Raw genomic sequence first — 14,895 nt, 5'->3', positions numbered from 1 at the left:
GTGAGGCCTCTTGGTAAAGAGGCTTTTACCTCCTGCAGTAGAAGAACTGACACAGCTGAAGAGTGGACTGAGGACCTGATAGACTCAGAACTTCAGAGATGTTTAGATACTCCGTCAGGGCAGGTCTGTCAGGCTGCTAAGGTCTTTGCCTTGGCTGGGAAAACATGACCCATGAGCATGTGATGGGGGCATCTGGAGGGATGCCTCTGAGGATGTTGGCTCTGCAGACCCCCCTGCTCCCCCCTCTCCCAAGCCCTCAGAGCTTGTGGAAGCGGCCCCTCCCCAGTAAGATGGCCCTTCCCCGTGCTGGAAAGACACAGCAGAGGCCACGGTCCTGCAGGGTGGCAGGAGTCTCCTCTGGAGCTGCCCTCATCTCCTCTCCTGGCCGCCAGGCTGACAACTAGGGGTCACTTCCAGCATAATTTGGCTGGACATGGACTGTTCCTGATCAGGGAGGAAAATGATTCTATTCCACAGATGTTGGGAGAATCAGCAAGCATGTGTGGGCAGGAGCCAGGGGAGTCTGTCTGGGACTGGATTTTGAGGGGCCTCTTCAAAGAGGCTAGAATATAAGACTGGATAAGCAAGAGTGCATCGATTTGGGGCACTTTATCAGACATGGGGTTTAACACCCTGGCAAGGCCTCCAGAGGAGGGGCAGACTCCTGCTGAGGTGGCCGTTAGAAGCCTGAAGTGTCGCAGCCAACACTGGGTGAGGTGAAAAGGCCTGAGTTGCCCTAACAGATGGTGAAGGAAGGAACAGAGACTGAGGGGAATGGCCACACTTGAAAGCTCATCCTATGTGAGGCCAAAGACCCCCAAAGAGCTTCCAGACGGGGCCATCAGGAGCACATGGGAGAGAGGGACCCAGCGTCACCAGGACGCTCGGCCGTGGCTTTCTGCTGCAGCCAGGGTTGGTGGTAGAAGGGATGGCACAGAGCAGGGCTCGTTAATATCCCTTTCCCACCCCCATGAAGTAGTAGAGCTGGGTGGCAATGCTTAGCTACCAGGAACTGGAGGCTACAATGATTTTATAGCAAGACGAGAGGGGACTTGACCAGCAAGAACCATGGGGATGGTCATTAGAGCATGGTGACCCTTGAGGTCAAGTAGTTGGGGAGCCAACAGGGGCACTGCTTAGCATCTACAGCCAGAGAAAGGCAAGACTGGAAGAGCGGAAAGCCAAGGGAACTCACCCAAATAAAGTCATGATCCTTTCCTCAGTTTCTGGACCAGAGTCTATTTTCAGGACTGGAACCCATTAACTGATGAGTGGCCACGTCCTTAGGAAGAAGGACCCTGTGACACCGTGGCAAGTGCGTACTGTGATGATCTCCCAGCCTCTCCCTGGAGGGACCTGTGGCCAGTTACTCAGGTGACTGTATACAGGAAGGACAATACCCAGGCATTTGGAGGCTATGACAAAAGCATTCTTTTCTATTCCAATTAGAAAAGAAGACGAGAAACAGTGCATTCACGTTGGATGGACAACAAATTCATTTGCAGTTTTGCCTCGGGGCTATGTTAACTCTCCTGTCTTCTGTCATGATCTAGTCCAAAGAGAGCTGGATTGCCTGAACTGCCCATGGAACATCACACTGGCCCATCAGTCACATTGATGATATGCTGATCGGATAGGAGAGCAAGAGGTGACTAGGAAGCAGAGGTCTTGGTAAGACATATGCTCACTAGAGGTGGGAGATAAACCCTGTGAAGATTTAGGGACCGACCACTTCAGTGACGTTTTCAGAGGTCCAGTGGTCAGGGGCATGCCCAGATGTCTCCTTCAAAATAAAAGACAAATGCATTGTCCATCACAGAGAAGAAAACTCAGTACCTGATGGGCGTCTTTGGCTCCTAGTAGCAACACATTCCACACCTCCAGCCCATATACCCGGTGACATGAAAGTTTGTCAGCTTTGCGTGGGGTTGGGAGCAGGAAACAGTTTTGTAGCCGGCCCAGGCTGCTTGGCCCGTAATATCCACCAGACCCTATGGTGTTGAAGGTGTCAGTGGTGAAAGAAGATGCAGGGTAGAGCTTATGGAGACCCCTCGAGCGGGAGACTCACAACACAGACCCTCGAAATTTGGAACAAGGCCATGCTATCCAGTTCTTTTGGGAAATAGTTCCTGGTATGTTACTGGGCCTTGGTCATGGGGTGCCAAGTGACCATGCAGGACTGTCCATTATGGGTCCTATCATATGACTCATCAAGTCATAAAGTTGAATGGACCCACCATCAGTCCATGGTAAGATGGAAATGGTCCATCCAGAATCAAGCCTACGCAGGGCCAGATGGCACAGGTGGGCTGCTTGAGGAGGTAGCCGGAACCCACACCATCACCAGTGTCATTTCCCCAGCTCACACTTGTGGCCTTAAGGGGGGTCCTATATGACCAGGAGGAAAAAGCCCAACCTTGGTTAATGGATGGGCTCATCAGTCTGTGGGTACAAGCTGCAAATGTATGGTGGCTGCATTGCAGCTACACTCAGGGGTGCCTTGCAAGACAGTGGAGAGGGAAAATCTTCCCAAGGAATGGAAGTGTGAGCTGTGGCCTCCCACTTTAAGTGGAAGGAGAAACGGCCTAAGGTGAGACTGTACATCACCCTGGGCAGTGGCCTGGATGTCTGATCAGGGGCTTGAAATAAAAAGGATTGGAAGATGGGAGACAAGGAGGTGGGGGTTAGACCATGTGACGGACATACGGGGCGGGGCATGAGATGAGAAGTTATCACACATTATGTCCATCAGAAAGCATCACTATGGAAAAGGCACTGAACAACCAAGTAGACAAAATGACTTAGCCAGCTGACAACGGTCAAACTTTGTTATTGACCCCCTGGAACCGGCATGATGGGTGCACAAATGGAGCGGCCATGGTGACAATGAAGGAGGCTACGTATTAATACATACCTAACGTGGACTCTAAGTCCACTCTCTCTACTTCAGGCCCCTGAGGGCCAATGCTGAGCCCCTGATATGTAGTCTTCCTCAAAGGACAAACGCCAACCTCTTGGGAGCACGTCAGCTACACTTGGCCCCTCCTGTTCTGTTCAGTTCTTCCTCATCAGAGTAGATACCTATTCTTGGTGTGGGTTTGCCTTTCCTGCCCACAGAGCTTCAGCCAGCACCACTGTCTGGGGGCCTCCTGCACGCCTTATCCATGGGCACAGAATCCCACATAGCACACTGTAAGGCCAGGGGATGCTCTTCACAGTGAACGATGTGCAGGAGCGTGTCCTCGATCATGAGATCTGTTGGTCATATTGCACACTGCAGCGGCCGGGAACGCTGGCCTCGTGGAGCACTGAAGTGGCTAACAGCCCAGCTGCAGCCCCAGCTCAGCAGTAACATTCGGAAAAGGAGAGGGGCCACCCTTCGGAGAGCAGTTCGGGCATGGAGTCAGAAATCTCTATTGTGGGACTGTGTCCCCAGTAAGAGTCCATGGGGCTAGGAAACAAGTGGTGGAACACAAGTGGTTCCACTTACCAGGACCACCGATGACCCACTGAGGGACTGTGTGCTTCCCTTTCCCCAACTTTGGGCCCTGCAGAGTTGCAGGTCCCAGCCCAGGAAGGGGGTGCATTCTTGCTAGAGTGCACAGCAAGTCCCACTGAACTACAAGTACTGCTGTGCACCTTCGCCCTGGTGTCCAGTGCCCAGCACGTGAGGGGTCACGATCACGATCCTGGGGGCTGGGAGGAGTGTGGGGGGGGCCCGGGTGACCCCTGTGGTCACCTCCCGCTTCCCGCCTCAGCATGGATCTTCGTAGACCCTGGCAGCCCCTGGGCTGTGCAGCCTGTGGTCGCCGGGCCTCCGAGCCCTCAGGCCAGGAGGCTTGGGTTACACCAGGGACACCCCAAAGACCTGCTGAGGGGAAGGCTGAGGGGAACTGGGAACTGGTAGTGGAAGAGGGAGGGGGTGAGTCTCCGTTGTGGCCCCAGATCGACTGCAGAGACAGGAGCGGGAGTGTGTCCCCCAGCCTCCCTCCTTAGCAAGAGCCCCACGGAAACTGTGGAGGCGCTGCTCCCCAGACCCACGTGAAGAGGTAAGGTAGGTCCGTGAGGGGCGTGGCTGAACTGCGACAGCCGTGAACGTGAGCTGCCCAGACGTCCCGCTGCAACCGAGGCCCCAGCCGCTGTCCCGGCGGATCCGTCGCCGCATCTGCGCTGAGGCAGTTTCCAGCCACTGACGGAGCCCAGCGGGTACCAGGACCTGAAGGCATGGGCGCTTCTGACAGGCCGCCACTGCTCAGGGCTCCCCACCGCCCCGGCTGGAGCTTCCTTAGATCTGTGCTGCGGCCCGAGTCTGTGTGCCCAGTCCTTCCTCCCCGCTTCCCAGGGCTCAGGCCATGCCGTGCTCTGCCGCCCTCCCCGCCCCCATCTCTTGTGCATCTCTAATCTCGCCTCGCCTCTGGTCGGCTTCTTGGAGGGTGTGAAATCACAGAGAGGCTCTTTAAAAAAACTTTTTTTTTTTTTTTTGCGGTACGCGGGCCTCTCACTGTTGTGGCCTCTCCCGTTGCGGAGCACAGGCTCCGGACGCGCAGGCTCAGCGGCCATGGCTCACGGGCCCAGCCGCTCCGCGGCATGTGGGATCTTCCCGGACCGGGGCACGAACCCGTGTCCCCTGCATCGGCAGCCGGACTCTCAACCACTGCGCCACCAGGGAAGCCCTAAAAAAACTCTTTTAAAAAAATTATTTATTTTTGGCTGCGTTGGGTCTTCGTTGCTGCACGCGGGCTTTCTCTAGTTGCGGCGAGCTGGGGCTTCTCCTGTTGCAGAGCACGAGCTCTAGAGTGCAGGCTCAGTAGTTGTGGTTCACGGGCTCAGTTGCTCCGCGGCATGTGGGATCTTCCTGGACCCGGGCCCGAACCCGTATCTCCTGCACTGGCAGGCAGATTTGTAACCACTGCGCCGCCAGGGAAGTCCCATAGAGAGGCTGTTTGGATTTAAAAGCTCTACTGCTGGGACATTTCTCAAGGGGTTAAGGGTCTACAAAGAAGTTTAAAAATGTTTAGAACAAAAGGCAGCCTTTAGAACAAAATCAGCTATGAAAACGCAGCATATTGTTCTCATTTTTTTTTATTTGCTCCAGATCGCTGAAGGAATCAGTGTGGATTGGGAACAGCGTGCAGCCTGGCGTTGAGGGGCCGCCGGAGTAGAAGTCCCTCTTGGGGGCTCTCCTGTCTCCCCTGGCTCTGTTGCTGTTTCTCCTGATGAGCCGTGAACTAAACTTGTGCTCACGTTGTGGCAGCTGCTGTGTTTTTCCCGTGAATGATTTGTGAAGAGGGGTAGGGATGGGACTTACTCAAGGATAAATGCCCTAACCCGGCCAACACAGGTGGCGGGTGAAGGCCCACTGTGGGAAGGACTTTGTTCTCAGGCAGTAGAGGTGACGGCTTCACGTGGAGTTTCAAACAGCCCCTTCTGAGATGGAGTTGGAAGTGACAGCATCGAGGTCCTGGCTGCTGGCTGCTCTGTTCGCGTCCAGACCCCTCCGTGGAGTCTTTGCTTCCTCTGCTTGATATCCGTTTCCTGTGATCAGCATCATAGGTGCTTTTGAAGGCTGCTACCACGTTTGTGCTGTCTTTTGGAATTAATCAAAACTTTAATCCTCTGCTCAAAAAGTTTCTTTTGAACTATGGAAATATCAGCCCTGTCAGAAAATATTTCTGAAGGGAAAACTGAAAACAGCTTAAACTCCTCTCTCTAAAGTTTTTTCCGAGTGAGCAATGTTTTAAACTTAAAAACGTTCCCGTGTAATTATGTCTCTGTGTGTATTCGTGCTTTTCTTCTGCTTGACTTCCATTCTGTTTACTCAGCAGTTAGGAGCCGTGCCACACAGGGCTCAGCTGATGGAAGACATCCTCACGATGTGCTCAGAAAGCGAGAAAGGGGAGCCCAAGGGGAGAAGCCACACGTGTGCTGTGTCCTCCCCAGCACGGCGGTTAAGGGGGAAGGGCATCATCTTTCTGAGATACCCTCCACTCTTCCTTCCTTATTAAAGAAAACATTTAAAGACGTGAGAAACGAACAAAAACGATGTGAGATTTAGGAATCCATCCAACTTAAAATCTGCTGCTGAACAGACCGCACATGAAGAGACAAACGAGGGTAGGGTCAGAGCGACACTTTCCAGCCTTTTGGGAGCAGTGACCCCAGAGCTGTTCACTTGCCCGTTTTCCTCTCCACCCGCCTCAACAATATGACAACCAAGACCGGCTCTGAAGAGACTAACAGCTAATGTTTGGAGCATTTTGCGACACGTCTTGACAAGTGAGGTTCTCCATTATATCACAGAAGCAGAAGCCAGGAAAGTGTCACAGTTTAATCGTTCTTCAGTAAAAGAAATGGTTGCTTTCATTTAGAAATGTATTCTCGGGACTTCCCTGGTGTCCAGTGGTTAAGACTCCTTGCTTCCACTGCAGGGGGCGTGGGTTCGATCCCTCCTTGGGGAATTAAGATCCCGCATGCCCCGAGGCTCAGCCAGAACAAAACAAAACAGAAAAACCCCCCAAACCCCCAAAACTACTAGAAATGTATTCTCTTGAATTTGAGCACATGCTACTAATGGGAGAACCTGAAACCAAAATATGACAAGACCACTCTCAAAGCAACTGGGCAACATACAGAGAAGGCACGTGAGAGGCAGTCCAGGGCTGTGAGAGATCCCGGGGGACAGGCGGGCACAGTGGTAACTGTAACACCGAGTCTGTGTCCCCAGAACCAGAAGAGTGCTTGGCACATAGGACTGCATTTTTTTTTTTTTTTTTTTTTTTGTGGTACGCAGGCCTCCCACTGTTGTGGCCTCTCCCGTTGCGGAGCACAGGCTCCGGACGCGCAGGCTCAGCAGCCATGGCTCACGGGCCCAGCCGCTCCGTGGCATGTGGGATCCTCCTGGACCGGGGCAGGAACCCGTGTCCCCTGCATCGGCAGGCGGACTCTCAACCACTGCGCCACCAGGGAAGCCCAGGGCTGCATGTTTTGAATGAATAAAAAGAAATGAAATTTCTAAATCAAGGTTTAACTCTGGAAAGCAGAAGCATCTGATAGTTGTTTGTTTGGGATTTGTCAGCATAAAATGTTACATAGTGAGTGTAACCAGAGATGTTAATTTTATATACAAGAGAATTACTAGAATTAAACAAATAGTTTAAGAAAAAGGCAGGCAGAACGGGGAAAGCTAAACATGGGTCGCTCCCTGAAGAGCATCTGTTTGTACTGCAGAATTCAAGCTGCCAGAAGGCCAGAGGCTGTGTCCTTGGGATGCTGACGCTGTGTTCCTTTATGCAACATCCAGCGGTGGCAGCATGGGAGTGAGCACCGCCAGGACAAGGCAGCTCTTCCCTCCCTCACAAAGAATGATCCTCTGGAAGGACCTGAGGACTCAAAGTCCTAGGATGGCTCTGATCTCGGTGCACATGTGGCAGAGTTCACCCGGCCACTTTCACAGCGTCCGCACGGTCACGGATCTCATGCTGAGCTCCCCAGAACAGATGACAACGCGAAGCTCCTCAGCACAGGTTGACCTCGTCTTGCTTAGCATTAATTCAGTCAATGGTTTGAGAAGAAAACTGACCAGGTGTACTGGTTATCTGATAGACAGTGGTGATAGCTTTCAGAGGAATTCATATATACTCTACTACTATGTACTTGTAAGTAAGATACAAGTTAGTGACCGTATAGATAATTGAAATTCTCACATAGGATGATGTCTGCGCGTCTTTAACTTCAGATGTGACAAGGTCACCTTATAGCTGATAATTACTAAGAGGGCACCTAGCTGGCAGCTGGCTTTGTGTTTCTGCTTTTCCCCTTATTTGTCTTTCTCATGGGTGTTTGCTCATCAGCTTTTCCCCACAAGGTATTAAAACAGATGTTTCCTCCCCTAAAGTTTCTTTTAAGATAAATTTATTAGTTTAATACATACTGTTTTAATACAATAAAGTACACTCACATAAATTGTGTAATTTTCATACAAAAATCCCCATTTTTAAATGAGTTTTGACAAATGGATACACCCATGTAACTTTGCCACAATCAAGATGTAAACACATCCATCACCCCGAAGGTTCCCTTGTGCCCTTTTCAGTGAATTCTATCCCACTGCTCTGTTTTCTGTCACTAGAGATTAGCTTTGCTGTTTCTGTAATTTCACAATAATGAAATCATACAGAATGTGCTCCTCTGGCCGGCTTCTCTCACTCCGCAGAATGCATGTGAGACTCGTCTATGTTGTTGTATCAGTATTTGCCCCTTTTTCATCCTGAGTAGTGCTCCAGTGTATATACAGACCGCATCTGTTTATCCCTTCACCTATGATGGGCATGTGGGCTGTTTGCAGGTTTTGGCTATAACGGGTAAACTTGCTGTGTGGACTTCTGTTTTCATTTCCTTGGGCAAGTTACACCCAAACCTTCCATGGCTCATTATTGCCTTATTAAATTAAGCACGCTCTCAATCATCCTCCACAGGATGGTCCAAATTACCTTTCCTGGCTTTTCTTCCCAACCTGTCCTCACCTTTCAGCCGAGCGAGGTCCCCTGCAGATCTCTGCACAGCCCCTGTAGCTTCTAGACTCCACTGGGGCTCACACTGTTTCCCACACCTGGAATGTCTTTCCACCTCTGTCAGATTCCCGCCTACCATGAGTCCCATTTCAAAGGCCTCCCTTTCGTAAGTTGTCTCTGACTCAACCATCAGAAGTCATCTCTCCCATCACTGAACTTTGTACCCCTCTGTACAGCACTTGCCTTATAATTATAGTAGATTCTTTTTATTTATGGTAGTTGTGTTCTATGAAGTCTCCACAAACACTGTATTAGTGAATACTAAACTCCCATTCCTAGGGAAATACAGGGTTATGTTCCCATGAGCCTCTGGTCACAACGTTTTCATCCACCAAGTAATACCTGACCTTGTTTCTATGTGTGTTTCATAGGTACTCTTGACTCATTGACTCTGACCTCCCTGGCAGCACCATGACTCACACCTGAACGAGGCTTACCTGACACACCGTCTCTTCTCCTTAGGCACATCCTGGGCTTCCTGAACTCAGGAACACGAGACAGCCCTTCAGCACTATGCTTGGGGGTCATCGTAAACAGCAAAATCACCAATAAAAAGCACAAAAATGCAAAAACTATGGCACTAAATAGACCATAAAAAAGAACAGGTGTTGGGCTTCCCTGGTGGCGCAGTGGTTGAGAGTCTGCCTGCAGGGGACTCGGGTTCGTTCCCCGGTCCGGGAAGATCCCACGTGCTGCAGAGCGGCTGGGCCTGTGAGCCATGGCCGCTGAGCCTGCGTGTCCAGAGCCTGTGCTCCGCAACGGGGGAGGCCACAACAGTGGGAGGCCCGTGTACCACACACACACACAAAAAAGGACAGGTGTTTATAGTAGGAGAGCTGAAACAAAAAGGCAGGGTCCTCACCTTGTCTGTCTGACCTGAGCCTGAGTGTCAGGAAACTCAAAATTTTCATCGGTCTGTGCATGTCCATGAATGACTATAGTGAGTAGACAAATTCACAAATTTTATGGAATTCCAGGAATAACAAGGATTGACTGTACTGATTTCCCTTTTGTAAGCTCTAAGGCAGTGACTGTATCTGCCATGTCATCTAACACAATGCTTGGCCCATGGGAGGAATGTGATATTGAGAAGCATTTGGGGGAAACTGATAGAAAAATAAAGTTATACTAGCTCACCCAATTTCTCAGGTAACTTAAAATTTGTTATGCACCTCCATGTGCCAGGCCCACATGGGGAGCAGGTATATAGTGGTGAACAAAACAAGAGACCCCGTTCTCACTCGCAGGAGTAAGAATAGGAAGGCTAGCAGAAGGAGTAGCAAAAATTGAAATGTAAAATTTCTCCTCAGATGGAAAGAAGATTCCAGAGACTGAGAGCTGATCACTTACTGTAGCTACCTTGGAATAAATAGCAATAAAAATCCATCTGCAAGCCCCTCAGGAGAGCCTGGAGGTAGCTCACTGTAGTGGTTAAAAGCATGACTGGAGTCAGACTGCTTGGTTTTTAATTTTGGTCCCATTAGCTGTGTGACCTTGGGAGAGTTACTTAACCTCCCTGCTTCACTTCTTCTTTTGTAAATGGGAATATCCTATCCTCTACCTCTTTGGGTTGTTACGAGGATCGCATGAGTTAATATTTGTAAAGCATTTGGAACGGTGCCTAATGTAGCAAAAAGCAGGTGTTAATCATATTTTGAAAATTACACAGTGCCCAATTCATCTGCCGAAGAAGCAAACCTTGTCAGATCAACGTGATTACCTTTCAAAGAGAAACAGGGAAGTGCAATATGAGGTAGATAATGTCCTGGGCATCTCATTATCAAGCCAGGAAAGGTGGTCTTGGGCTCTCAGGTGAACTGTGTAGTCTGAGGACGTGCCGAGTAGAGATGTTCCAAGATGTTATCAGGACTGAGTCACGGTTGGTCCTGAGGCTAAGAATCACCGCCCCATTCTGCTCGTCTCCTGGTGAGTCACATACAAACCTACTGAGAAAATGCTCAGTACGTAAAAAAAGGATTAATTTTGAATGGATGGTTAACACTGAAAGAGAAATTAAAGTTTAAATACTCTAAAACATTAGAAAAAAAAAGGTTCTATAAAAACAGCATAGGGAATTCCCTGGCAGTCAAGTGGTTAGGACTCTGTGCTTTCACTGCAGTGGCCTGGGTTCAATCCTTGGTTGGGGTATGTGGCACAGCCAAAAAAAACCCCCCCAAAAAACAAAACAAAAAACCCACAACAGCATAAAGTCAGTAGCCATGAAGTAAAAGCACTGATGGATTAAGAAAACAAAACATAACAAAAGCAAAAACCGAGTGAGTAACTGGGTAGCACAATTCTAAGGCCAACTGAGTCCATGAAATCACCCTGAAGAGCATAGGCAGAGAGCTGTGTGACAAACGCCACAGGAGGAAACCTCCCACATGCCTCAAACGTGTAGCGAAAAGCACAGGACATACAAGTGCCAGAAAACAAGCATTAAGCCCATTTTCTTTCTTATTTTAATCAATCAATTATTAATTAATTAATTAAGCTTTGGCTGCATTGGGTCTTCGTCGCTGTGTGCGGGCTTCCTCTAGTTGCAGCAAGCAGGGGTTGCTCTTCGTTGTGGTGCACGGGCTTCTCACTGCAGTGGTTTCTCTTGTTGCAGAGCACGGGCTCTAGGAGCGTGGGCTTCAGTAGCTGTGCCACGCGGGCTCAGTACTTGTGGCTCACGGGCTGTAGGGCGCAGGCTTAGTAGTTGTGGTGCACAGGCTTAGTTGCTCCACGGCATCTTCCTGGACCAGGGCTCGAACCCGTGTCCCCTGCATTGGCAGGCGGATTCTTAACTACTGCACCACCAGGGAAGCCCTAAGCCCATTTTCTGAACGAATAAAGATGTCAAAGGTTCTATGTCCAATTATAATTCATAAAGCATGGTAGAGGAGGCTGGGGCCTTAGGAAAGGAAAACAGAGTGTATGAGGAAAGACGGAAGGTCGTTATTCTGTCTAGAGGAGAAAGCTGAAGGGTTACTGAACTGTATTCTTTGAGAACGGAAGGGCATTTTTTCCTCTGTATCCTTGTAGAAACCTGAGAAAATAGAACCCAATGACTCAATATAGCAACAAAATCCTTTTACTTGTGGACTCATGACTATGTAAAAATGCCATGAAAAACGAAAGCTTCATACGACTCAAGGTCTCAAGATTTCTGCACCGTAGCAAACATAGATGTCAGTACATCAGAACATAGATGTGCTCAAAGGAAAAAAATGCCAGTTGGCCGAAGGTTTTCAGCGAGTCCTGCTTTTTCTTTCTTTCATTTGTCTTGGAATGTGGAGGCCATTTGTTTCATGTAATGTGAAGTCAGTGCCTTTTTTTTTTTTGGCAGTATGCGGGCCTCTTACTGTTGTGGCCCCTCCCATTGCGGAGCACAGGCTCCAGACGCGCAGGCTCAGCAGCCATGGCTCACGGGCCCAGCCGCTGCGCGGCATGTGGGAATCTTCCCGGACCGGGGCACGAACCCGTGTCCCCTGCATCGGCAGGCGGACTCTCAACCACTGTGCCACCAGGGAAGCCCGTCAGTGCCTTTAACTATGGTACATTAATGGTTGTGAACAGTAGAAAAGAGTAAGATTGTGGTTGATAAAGAAATACAGTGACAAGTTTAAAAAACTTTGCTGTGTGTTTTTACCATTTGCTAGTAACGTAATTATGCTCTGGGATACTGAATCTGGTGCTTCAGTGAAAGGGTTTGTGAAATAATTCTATTAAAACCCCAAAAGATAGTCATTATGACTTCAAGCCAATTCGTGTACTAAAATGTACCCTTGTTTCATGGTGCCCATCACACAGGCAGTGTCTTGGTTATACATGCCTGAGTCACAAATATACACCTAGTCCCTGCTCTCTGCTATTGTTCCTTTAGTCGGAAGCCTGTCTTTCCACCCCCTTCTTTCCACCCCCTTCTTGGGAAAGGGGAGGAGTTATTTCACATTTCACTTGCTTCTTTCTTTCCTCTTCTCTAGACCAGTTTTCTCAGGAAAAAGATTCTCTCATGTCCTTCTCTGCTTCAATTGTGAATTAAAAAAAAAATTGATCCTCGTTATGTTTAAGAACAAGCCACGCAAACATCTTTATCGAAGAAAAAGGCAAAATTAAAGCTCTAAAATGAAATCAGATGTAACAGAATCAGGAGACTCAATTTCAAATGTCAAATTTCTGGAATTTTCCAGAATATCCACAAAGCTCTCTAATTCTCCACCCTCTTCCAGAAACGTACATAAGAGATTTGAAACATTTTCACTTAATTTCACTGTTAATTTACTTACCCCAATAGTACTGCACCTTATTTCAGTATTTCAAATGCAAAGCATTCCAGTTAATTGGTGATCTGGCCTGGGAACCTATCACTTATGATATTGGTCCTATGAGAAAATACATATCAAGTTCAAAATGGCTGTACCGATTAACTTGGAATTAAATGTTAGAAATTAACTTGGTCGTCAAGAATCATTACCACCATCACCAGTTATTGACTTCTTGCTGTACATAAGGGCATTTACTGTGAGGACACAAAGCGGGTGTGTAACAATACCTGCCCTGTCAGGATGTAAATGGAGAGGTCAAAGTAGCAATGAATGACAAGTGGGCAGAAAATACAGCAAGTGCCATGAGAAGGTGCAGTTTGGAAAGTTCTCACAACCTTGACCCTTGACCTGGTTAAGTTTTGGCTGCACCAAGTTTAACCTTTGAAAGGTTAAACTTAAGTAGAGACAGGGGAAATGGGATGGACAAAAGTACATTGGGGTGATGTGGGGCGTGCAAGATCTCTTCAGGGAAGTGATTAGGCCAATTTAGCTGGAAGAGTATTCTGTTGCAAAGTAACAAACCATCCTGAAAAGACGACAGAATTGTACAAGTTAAGCCCAGTCAGCAATGGGGAAACAGTAGAGGTTTCTGAAGAGAGCATGGAGATGATGTTCTCTCTTTAATCTAGCTGCAGGTGCAAGGTAAGAGGAAGAAGCCAGAGGCAGAACCGATTAGATCACAGTGCGAAAGGCACTGAGCCTACTAGGAACTAATGGGTGGTTTCACAGGTGGGAGGGAGCTTTTTTCTTTTTTTTTCTTTTTTTGCGGTACGCGGGCCTCCCACTGTTGTGGCCTCCCCAGTTGCGGAGCACAGGCTCCGGACGCGCAGGCTCAGCGGCCATGGCTCACGAGCCCAGCCGGTCCACGGCATGTGGGATCTTCCCGGACCGGGGCACGAACCCGTATCCCCTGCATCGGCAGGTGGACTCTCAACCACTGCGCCACCAGGGAAGCCCTTTTTTTTTTTTTTAATTTTATTTATTTACTTATTTTTGGCTGCTTTTGGGTCTTTGTTGCTGCACGTGGGCTTTTCTCTGGTTACGACGAGAAGGGGCTACTCTTCGTTGTAGTGTGCAGGCTTCTCATTGCGGTGGCTTCTCTTGTTGTGGAGCACGGGCTCTAGGCGTGCAGGCTTCAGTAGTTGTAGCTTGCGGGCTCTAGAGCGCAGGCTCAGTAGTTGTGGCACACGGGCTTAGTTGTTCCGCGGCATGTGGGATCTTCCTGGACCAGGGCTCGAACCCGTGTTTCCTGCATTGGCAGGCGGATTCTTAACCACTGCGCCACCAGGGAAGCCCAACTTTTTTCTTTTTAAACTCTCTGGAAAGCACTGCCACGGTGAAGATACCACAGTATTTATTCACTATGCTATGAGGATCAATAAGCATTTTTGGAATGTAGATTGGTAAGTTGTAATGGTTCTACTATGTAAGTCGTCCTTTGGTATTCACGGGGGATTGGTTCCAGGACAGTCCCCAAGATATTCAAAATCCAAGGATGTTCAAGTACCTTATATAAAAAGGTGTAGTATTTATTATGCTTTAAATGATCTCTAGACTACTTATAATACCTAATACAATGTAAATAGCTGCTGGTGCACAGCAAATTCAAATTTTGCTTTTTGGAAGTTTTTGGAATCTTTTTCTCCCGAGTATTTTTTTCCCAACATTTATTTATTTATTTGGCTGCGTTGGGTCTTAGTTGCGGCACACAGGATCTTCCTTATGGCATGCGGGATCTTTCGTTGCTGTGTGTGGGCTCATTGCGGTGCGTGGGTTTCTCCCTAGTCGTGGCACACGGGCTCCAGAGTGCGTGGGCTCAGTAGCTGCAGCGTGTGGGCTTAGTTGCCTTGCGGCATGTGGGATCTTAGTTCCCAGATCAGGGATCGAACCGTGGCTTTGGAAGGAGGATTCTTAACCACTGGACCACCAGGGAAGTCCCTTCCTGAGTATTTTTGATCTGCGGTTGCTTAAATCTGAAGATGTAGAACCTGCAGATATGGACGGCCGAATGCAGT

Source organism: Stenella coeruleoalba, assembly GCF_951394435.1.
Source record: "Stenella coeruleoalba genome assembly, chromosome: 12".
NCBI lineage: Eukaryota > Metazoa > Chordata > Mammalia > Artiodactyla > Delphinidae > Stenella > Stenella coeruleoalba.
Note: the sequence above shows the minus strand (reverse complement) of the source record.